The sequence below is a fragment of the Paramisgurnus dabryanus genome, chromosome 1 (assembly GCF_030506205.2).
Source record: "Paramisgurnus dabryanus chromosome 1, PD_genome_1.1, whole genome shotgun sequence".
NCBI classification, from domain to species: domain Eukaryota; kingdom Metazoa; phylum Chordata; class Actinopteri; order Cypriniformes; family Cobitidae; genus Paramisgurnus; species Paramisgurnus dabryanus.
Window position 1 is genome coordinate 10257943 of NC_133337.1, and position 8430 is coordinate 10266372.

At 36.5% G+C, this 8430-nt stretch overlaps 1 pseudogene; it reads left to right on the top strand.

Moving 5' to 3' along the window:
- Window positions 1-2087: 2087 nt before the first annotated feature.
- Window positions 2088-7069, top strand: LOC135747049 (scavenger receptor cysteine-rich domain-containing group B protein-like; annotated as a pseudogene).
- The last annotated feature ends 1361 nt before the right edge of the window (window positions 7070-8430 follow it).

Below are 8430 nucleotides of genomic sequence, written 5' to 3' on the forward strand. Positions count from 1 at the left end.
TTACGTAGCAGCCAGTTAGCGTCAAGGGAAGGTAATGCAGACGGTAATCGAGTGGTGTCTCTTTTTTTAGACGAACGATCTGTCCCTTCCCCTTCACTCGGTTTCGAGGGGCAAGGGGAAGACGAAGACAAAGGGAAAGGGGTAAGACAGAGAAATGAGATTGGCCCTTAGTGTAATTTTAAAGTTTTTTTTTCAAGCTCTTTCTATCTTTAACCATGCTGAAAATTTTACTCACATATCTACCTTTTGCACAGATAATCCACAAATTTATAAAAGGATTTATAATTTTTACAAGGTCGTCTGTTGACTGCTGAATATAAAACCCCTTCAATATAGGAGTCGAGTCAGCAAAAAACAAAAACAAAACTAGAGTACCGGCACCTCTTTTGGGCCACTTAAAGCACTGTTATACAGTAAGTGAAGTGTTAAAAATTAAGCTTTCAGTATATGTCAGATATGATTGCATTATATATTCTATAAATTATATTAGTTTGAATTACTTGTACAGATTATATTAACAGGCAATGTTTTTCACAGCAGTTAATGTTAAAAAATCTAGTCGCATAACAAATAATTAAGTTTTTGGAAGACGATGGAACATGACTTCATTTCACAGAATGCTTTACTTTAACCAAGTATTTAAAATGGTTGCCAAACAATTTTCCAAAGTAACTTTCCTAACACTGAATGTATGTGAGATTCTTTTTGTTGTGTGACTGTGGAATTTCTTTGAATTGCCATTAATTTAATTCCACTTCCTGTCATTCCAATTCAACTTCCTGTAGGGCGGAGTCAATTCAATTCAAATTCCAATCATGAATTGAATGAAGGACAACTATGAAATTCTGAATTGTGCACAAGCCTGATTTAAAGGGGGTGGGGTGTCGAATAGTTTTTTTCTTGTTTTGGTATGCTGTTTGTTTATGCTGACAAAATGTATAGTTTGAATGCACTGCAAGCCAATTTGAATAAACCTGTCTTCTAAATGCATACAGGTACATGTAAAGATTAACGTTGTCTGTTCAGTCTTCTGAGAGGAGGAGCAGAGAGGTCAGGTGAGTCCAAATCCAAATAAAAACATCTGCATGTCATCCTTGGCTGCTTGGCGCTGGAGACGAAGAAACTGCAGAAGAGAAGTGACTATTTCCAGGTTAAAGCGGTATATTCATTGGTGATGGGCTTTATTTACTGTTTTTTATTATAAACTGATAAAATGTGTCACTGTTTTTGATGTAGTTTTTTCCTTAAATGCTTTTAAATGCTTGAAAAATCACTTTTATGTTTATGTCACTTTGCAATAAACAAATATTGGTTAAACTTTACAATAAGGTTCATTAGTTAACATTAGTTAACTACATTAGTTAACATGAACTAATAATGAACTGCACTTATAAAGCATTTATTAAACTTAGTTTAATGTTAAATTTAACAATTACTAATACTTTATTAAAATCTTGTTAAGGTTAGTTAATGCACTGTGAACTAACATGAACAAACAATTAAAAGCTTTATTTATATTAACTAACATTAACTAAGATTAGTAAATACTGTAACAAATGTATTGCTCATGGTTTGTTCATGTTAGGTAATACATTAACTAATGTTAACTAATGAACCTTATTGTAAAGTGTTACCCAAATATGATTCTCAATAATGTAGAAATAGAACAATTTTAAGTAGTAAAGTACCAAGCAAATGTGCAATATTTTTGCCAAGTAAATGAGTGATGATATGTGAACTTGTCTATGAAATCCAGGCTAAAGACTCAAAACTTTAATAGCACCAATGTACTCATAGCAATAAAATTATGAAAACATGTAGTCTGGGTTTATTGCTGTAAATGATGGATTTTGAAATGCTCTTAAATTATTTATCTTATTATTTTACACAAAAAACCAAAATGTTGGCTTTCTTAACATGGATTTCAATCTTTGTGATATTAAATATAACAAGGTGATTTTAACAGAATGTTCTTTACATTATGTACACTGTTAAAAATGTGCACTTCTTAATAAACTTAGTTAAACAATTTCAACTTGTATTAATAAGTTGTGTCAAAATGTTTTTTCCATTACTTTGCAGGCATCATGTTATTATTCTTTTGCCTTGTTCTCTTGCTTGGTAAGAAGAAAAAGCTTCAATGTTTTTCTGTTACTCTCTTTGGGGAAAACTTTAAGATTGGAGAAAACTGTAATCTATTACAATCACATCTAAATTCTATACATTTTGTATACATGACTATTTTTAATGTCCTGTGAATGCACACAGATTTTAGAAATGGACCTCAAGTCGAAGCTTCTGTGAGGTTGGTGAATGGTTTTAACAAATGTTCTGGACGAGTGGAGGTTCTCTATAATGGTGAATGGGGAACAGTGTGTGATAATTCCTGGGACTCTATTGATGCTGCAGTGGTGTGTAAAGAAATGGGCTGTGGAAATGTCCTACAGGTGAATAGTGTTGCATATTTTGGACCAGGTTCAGGACCAATATGGATGGATGAGGTAAACTGTGTTGGCACTGAGTCTTCACTGATAAACTGTGGAAGTGCAGGGTGGGGAATAACCAACTGTGGACATGGTGAAGATGCTGGAGTCGTTTGTCAAGGTAAATCTAAGCTAAATTTAAAAAATAAATCTCACTAAAGAGAACAAATGAGACAAAAAATTAGAACTATTTTCAATTCCTTATCTTGTTTGTTAATATAAGCCTTAGTTAGATTGGTGAATGGCAGTAACTCTTGTTCTGGACGAGTGGAGGTTCTTTATGGTGGTGTATGGGGAACAGTGTGTGATAACAGCTGGGATCTATCAGACGCTGCAGTGGTGTGTAGAGAACTGGGCTGTGCAGATCCCAGAGAGGCAAAGACTGGTGCTTATTTTGGAGCAGGTTCTGGACAAATTTGGATGGATGCTTCACAGTGCACTGGGAGTGAGGCTTCGTTGGTGAGCTGTTCATCAACAAAATGGGGAATACAGAGTTGTACCCACTCAAAAGATGCTGGAGTCATCTGTAACCGTGAGCTACAAATTCTTGGAAAAATATTGCATTTCGTTTACCCAGAATGTAAACTCTGTCATTTATTAATTGCTCTAAACCTGTTTGCTAAGACAAAAGATCTTTGTGACTCTTTTCCAATGATTTACAACACAATTATGGGTCATTAATTATATAAAATCTTAATCTCGACTACAGCTCAGAAAACTCATTCACCGTACCACATTTTCAAACTACAATGTTAATTTGTCATTGTATGGAAAAGAGCCACATTTTTTTAGGTCTTTTTGTGTTCCACACAAATCAATAACAGCATGACATAACAATGTGAGGGTGAGTAAATAATGACTGAGTTAACAAGAACATTTGAGTAGTTTTAATAGCATGTTCTTTATTCATGTTTAGCTCCTGTTAGGTTGGTGAATGGCAGTAACTCATGTTCTGGAAGAGTGGAGGTTCTTCATAATGGTCAGTGGGGAACAGTGTGTTCAGATTACTGGGACTCTAGTGATGCTGCAGTGGTGTGTAAAGAGGTCGGATGTCCGACCGGTGGTGAAGCAAAAAAATATTTCTTCTATGGAATTGGTGCAGGTTCAATATGGATGGATGATGTTCAATGTACTGGGACTGAATTGTCACTAAAGGGGTGCGGATTATTTGGATGGGGAACACACAACTGTGACCATTCATATGATGTTGGAGTAATCTGTCGAGGTAGGAGATGATACAGTGTTTTCTTTGCTTTGTCAGTTCTCAACCCTTCAAGGGACTACTTAGCGTATTTGTGACTTCATACAGGGGCGTCGGACTGTGGGTAAAACCAGTACTGATTACCAGGGCCCCAAGGGAAGAGAGGGCCATTGAAAAGTCTGAAATATATTTTATTTTACCTGGATATTTTCATTTCCTAATTAAATTTCATAATGAATGTCAGATGAAATTTAAAATAACTGTTTGACTGACTACATTTTGTATAAGTAAAAACTATCTAAAGTCTCTCCATCCCACCCCTTGCTAATATGCGCCAAATGGTTTAGTCCATCTGCACACGCATTTTTTTACGTTTTGAGCGTCTGGTGGAGCGCAAATTTCTGCGGTGCGGTTGAATTGTCTTTCTCAAACGAAGGTTAATCAGGCCACCAAAAAAGAAAGGAAAGGACATGAGAAGGAAACGAGGGTAAACGATTTGTTACTGATTTATTTTCAAAGAAAGGTGAGCACAAACTAGAACACAAAATCTATAGTGCTAAACTTTTTGAATATCTCTGCGATTATTAATGCTAAAAATTAACTGAGGCAACCCACTGAAAAAGCAGAACATACAGTTTCAGATGATAATTTGGTTATACATGCAATTTCAGGTGAAAGGCTAAATAAATAAACTGTATACTAACAATGCTGTTTGCATATCCATTATAATAGCCTAATTTGAAACACGTTTGTTTTGTAAATGAATAGGCTATAATATCTAAAATTAGCAATAATAGGCTGATCAGTGTCATTGGTAGCTTGGTACATATCATGTCAACCAGGGGTGTCATGCACCAATTTTTTTTAAGGGGGCACAATGTGCACAGCTTACAGAAATTCACACAGACATCAAACCAAATATATTATTGAGCTTTCAGTCTTTTCCATTGCACCTACATTTCTAACAATCTGTGCACCTTCATGCAAAAACCTCCAAAATAAAAGTGTTGACTAACTTTTATATCAAATACTGTTCAATCGGAATAATGACATATTGGCATCATATTTACATCTGAAACGGCATGTTTTGTTTATTTACGTTTTGTTTAATGACTTGTTTAATTGTGTCATTAATGCATTTTGCACAACTGCATTATCCTATGATTAATGTAAAATCCATAAAGTATATAAACAACGAAAATGACATTAAGCTATAGCCACGTGATTGACTTTAATGTTCAATAATGATTTTAAAAAATATTTTTAGATAAAATTATTAGAGGAACACATTATTGCATCAAATTTTACCTCATATGTGAGCTTGTGGTTCCGCGCCCCGTGAACTCTGACGAACTTTGGCGTTGTACCAAGAAGAGGAATCTAGAAATCTACTAATATAACGTCAAGACGGTCACATTTTAAACCATACATTTTCTACACAGAGGAGGTTAACTGCACATTACCGTACTGGGGTTTGGAGATGTTGTTAGCATTTTTTACACGTTTTAATTCCTCAGATAGCAAAATGCAGCAGCAACAGCAAAGACATTGTGAGCGCGCTCAGACGCTGATGACGTCTGCGGCTGTGCTGACTGCAGCGCCTGCCGCCAGAATAAAGTAATGTAAACACGATCGAAACACTATCACTTTTTCTTAATGTACAAAACTAAAATGGCATATTTAAAATTTTTATTCATGCTTTAAAGTAATAAAGCATAATATAAATAAAATACATGTTCTAAGTAATGTAAAAATGTAATGACTTGTTCATTCAGCAAAATAAAATATGACTGAATCAAGTACAGTTATACAGTTTGTTCATGTAGTGTCTAGAAAACTAAAATGGAAAAATGTGGGGCCCATCAGGACTGCCTGTGCATAGAGCCCGGGACCTTGTGCTACGCCCCTGACTGCATACAAAATAACCCTGTTAAACACTGTACAGCTGTATTCATGGAACCAAACTTTATGTAGACCAAACTATTTTACTGAACTATGAACAATAAATAATGGTACAGCAGTCTTTTTAAATGGCTGCAGAAAAATCCAAAGAAATAAGAGGAAATAGAAACACCATTACAAAATTGTGTAATATAGTTCCATGTGTAGTGTTTTTATTTAGTATTAGGTATGTGTGCATTATGCTAAACCGAGTTACCGTAATTCCTCAAATAAAGACCAGGGCCTTTATTTACCTAAACTGGCAAAGGTAACAGGCTTTTATTTGAAGCAGGCTTTATCAGAGACAGGCCTTTATTTTAAATTCCATCTGTTTGATAAATAATTGTTTTAAATTAGCTTTAAATTAAAAGCGATTTTGGTTGTTGAAAACTTTAGAATTAAATGAGACCCATCCAATGTAGCTACTGACATCTATTGGCAGCTGTGCATTATGATGAACCTTAATGCATTTAGGACATAACACCGCGCTCACATTATTCAAACCATGCTCCAGCGTGATCGCCCTCCTCCCTACTCCATGCACGCAATCACATTGTACTTTTAACAAGTACAGTGTGAGCGCCCGGGCGCGCTTTCGTCATTAGAATGCATTTGTTTTGAGCAAAGCAGGAGGTAAAGCACTCTCTTAACACTGGAACCCATCGTAATGTTAAGACTGTGTTTTTTATTCAGAGTCGTATGAATCCCCCTCACATGCCTATGATATCGCTTAGTTGATCTGTCGCGTGTGCACCATAGAGTGTAGATATTCACTTAACCCTGTGCATTAAAAGGTTTAAGCGAAGGCAGATGAAAGTGAGTGCTCGCGCAGTTGACGTCTCTCCTTTTGTAACACGCTCTGGCGCAATTGCGCTCACACTGTGCCTAAGTAACCGCTCACTCATTTCTCCCTGGCACTCATCTTTCTCCGGCCATAATTTGAGACTGGCCTTTATTTGTCTGCGATGACCACGCCCCCGGCCACTATCAGAGGCCCGGCGTTTATTTGAATACCGGCTTTTATTTGAGGAATTACGGTATACGATTTGCAGAAACCGCAAGAATGACTTTGATACACTGACATCTACTTATGGTTTTGATTTGCTCTCCTTTAGATATCAGACTGGTAAATGGAGCCAACCAATGTTCTGGAAGAGTGGAGGTTTTAAATAAAAATCAATGGGGAACTGTATGTGATGCTGGCTGGGATTTAACAGATGCTGCAGTGGTGTGTAATAGCATGGGTTGTGGGACTCCAATAGCAGTAAAGACAGGAGCTTTCTTTGGACAGGGCTCAGGACCCGTGTGGCTAGATAGTGTGAATTGTACTGGGAATGAGCCATCAGTGAAAAATTGTTCATCAAAGCCATTAGGAACAAGCACCTGCAGCCATGGACGAGATGCCGGAGTCATCTGTAACCGTGAGTTGAAAATCCTTAGATAAATATTGTGAAGTTAATTGTAGATCATTAATCGTGTAAAACTTCCCTTTGACTACTGCCCAGAAATCTTATTCATCATCCCACTATTTTGGGGTGTGTTGATATGTCATTGTATAGTAAGGATCTGCACTAAGTTTTTTTGAATGTTCTCTTTTGTTTTTATAGAAAAAATATCAGCTTACATCTTTAAAATAACATTGGAGCGAATCAATATTGACAGAATTTACAAGAATATAACAACCTTTAATCATGTTTAGCTTCAGTTAGGTTGGTGAATGGTGAGAACTCATGTTCTGGACGAGTGGAGGTTCTTCATAATGGGACATGGGGAACAGTGCATCAGGACTACTGGGACTCTACTGATGCTGCAGTGGTGTGTAAAGAGTTGGGATGTCCGACCGGTGCTGAAACAAAAATGTATTCCTTCTTTGGACCTGGTGTAGGAACAATATGGATGGATGATGTTCAGTGTACAGGGACTGAATTGTCACTTAAGGAGTGCAGTTTTCGTGGATGGTCATCATACAACTATGATCATTCATTTGATGCTGGAGTCATCTGTCGAGGTACTGAAGGATAGAATCTTTTTTTTTACTTTGCCAGTGTCTACTTAACCCTTCAAGTAACTGCTTAGGATATTTGTGATTGCATACAAATAAACTCTTGTGTTAAAAGCATTACATCTGTACTGACAGAATCAGACTTTAAGCAAACTGATGTCCAAACTGTTTTGCTGACCAACAAACAAATGACAGAACAGCAGTCTCTGAAAATGGCTGTATAGAAAATCCCTAAGAAATAGTGAAAACAATAACAGTATTATAATATTGTGTAATATCTGGGGCCTCATTTATAAAACTGTGCGTAGAATCCTTACTAAAAGTCTACGTACGCATAAAAGCCAAAAATAGTGTACGCAAAAAATATTCCGATTTATAAAACCATGCGTACGCACACCAGCAAGCAATATTCCTTTTATAAATCACAGATCAACTGAAAATGTGCGTAAGTGAATCTGCCTCACATCCCGCCCTATACACACCCATTTTTAACCATATATAGTCAATGCAAATCACCTCCTGAATGCTGATCCTCATATTAATGAGACTGGCATCCAATTGTTAGTTCGTAAGCTAAATTCACCCAGCCAATAAACACAAGCGATTTCGTAATCCTCCAGCATTGCAATCACACAGCATTACAAGGATCACCGCAGCAGTTATATATTTTCACAGAAATTATATGCTGTAACACCTTGCCAAAATCACAGCATAAATGAAAGGTATCACAAAAATAAAATATATGTGTGTTTTCTGCTCCTTTTGTGCACGCGTCTGATGTAAGCGGACTGTTGTCCAGCAGC